This window comes from Rattus rattus, chromosome 12 (assembly GCF_011064425.1).
Source record: "Rattus rattus isolate New Zealand chromosome 12, Rrattus_CSIRO_v1, whole genome shotgun sequence".
In the NCBI taxonomy this organism is placed as follows: Eukaryota; Metazoa; Chordata; class Mammalia; order Rodentia; family Muridae; genus Rattus; species Rattus rattus.
Genome location: NC_046165.1, coordinates 86,907,673 through 86,909,766, shown reverse-complemented (window position 1 = coordinate 86,909,766; position 2,094 = coordinate 86,907,673).

Here is a 2,094-nt window from a genome sequence, read left to right as displayed (position 1 = left end):
AGAGAGGAAATGGAGGTGCCTCTGAGCACGCATGCGTTGTTTCTTCCTCTCTTAGGGCAGGGCCAATATCCTCGATCTGTAATATCCAGTATATGTCAGGACTAACAGACTCATTAGACGAAGATCATGTTCTCGATATTGATAAACTAAATGTCCAATGAGGATGCACACACACACACACACACACACACACACACACACACACACACACACAATCAGGAAAGGACTTGGTACCAACTCAGGAGTTAGCAAACTGACATTCTAGCTACTGACAGAAGAGGAAACATAAACACCCTTCTACAAATTGTCAGTGCTGATAAAACTAGGCAAAAAGCCTTTGTTTAGCATCTGATAACACTTTTTCAAACACTATTAAGTGCATCTCAATGCTGGGAAGCACACCGATGGAAATTTATCACTCAGTTTGTGTATTCGATACACATGCAACCTCAAAGATTCACCCAAATTACACACCCCAAACAATAAACACACATATAAACAAACTCCATATGTACAGTATGGTTAAAAGAATTTTAGCTCATTTAGGCTGCATAAAAATGCAGCAGGGTCGTTAAAAGAAACGATTGAAACAGGGAATCTCTAGAACATATTTGAGAAGAGCGACGAAGAGCTGAACAAATGAACGTTTAATTCTTACACATTAGGCACAGAGAAATTCAAGGTTCGGTATTTCTTCATTCCCACTCACTCTAACGCTTTTTATCCATTTACACTCACGTGACATTTATTTTCCAAAGGACGATAGTGACCTGGGTCAGTGCCTGACGCCCGCCATTTCCTGTTTGCCTGTGCTAGCCTCCCAGATTGATTCCAAATCCAGCCTGGCAGGCTCAGCCAGGCTGGTCACCTTTCGCTTCTCGACGATCCGTCCTTTCTAGCACAGCCTCTTATACAAAACACCTTGCCCTGCTGGAAACATTCTCTCTCCAGCCCACCGCAGCTTCTCACCTCTTCCTTCAGACTTCAGCAGAATTAGCCTTCTGTACCTACATATGATGATTTATTTCTAGCAATTATGCAATTACCTCCTGGTCTAATTAATATATATTTCTTTATGAATTATGCATTTCGCAGTGAAAGTTGTACACACACACACACATGATCACACAGACGCTTCTTGCACTTTATCACTGAACGAATCCATCAGGAAAAACGTCGGCTAAGAAATTCGATCAATCAATTAATCAAACACTTTACATCCCTCTCTAATCTACCAGCCATTTCCTTGTTTCTCCATTATTTATCCACCTGTCCATCCATTCTGTAGTTTTATTAAAAAAATAGAAGAAAAAGACCATTAGCTATGGTTTTCCTATATTAGAATAAATATGATTGAAAATGGTATTTTTTTATAAGTATTTATTTTGCATCTCTACATTTTCTAGGTTCTTAAATTATTAAAACTTGTTCAATTATAAAAGTTATTATGTTCCTTGTTATGTTTCCATTTTGTGCAAGTTAGAAACTTCTCACTTACAAAATTTCGTAATCAATAGTGCTACAAATATCCTGTCCTGGGTTCCATAATGCTGACACATCTACAGGCTAACACGCATTCTCTCTTCCTTGCCACTTGGATTCAGCTATAGTTCAAGTACAGAATAAGTGGTCTTGAGTGTGTGTGTGTACAATGAAAAGACATGTTTTTCATAAAGGTCTTCAAGCACCACCCCACCGAATTTTGTGCAGGCACACTGTCACCGGCCTTTTCACAGAAGGAGCAAAAGGTGGGGTCATTCTTGATTATGATTAATGAACAAAGGAATCTTTAACCTAATTCACCCTCAGATAACCTTCCCAAGGAGACTACCAGTTCTTAAGAGCAATTTAAGAAGGAAAATTCTGAAGAATTAGGGAAGAATTCTTGAAATGAATAACTTAAGATCTTTTGTGGTAGACTCTACTTTCTCTCCTAGTGTGTCCTGTGAAACTTTTTTAGTCTGAAGAATCCATTTCCCTGGAAAGAAGACTCACACCTCCTCTGACGTCACCACATGTCCCCAAGTCCTCTTTTTACTCATTGAATCTGTTGAAAACGAGTCTAAGCAATACGTAACTGAACGAAGTACAACA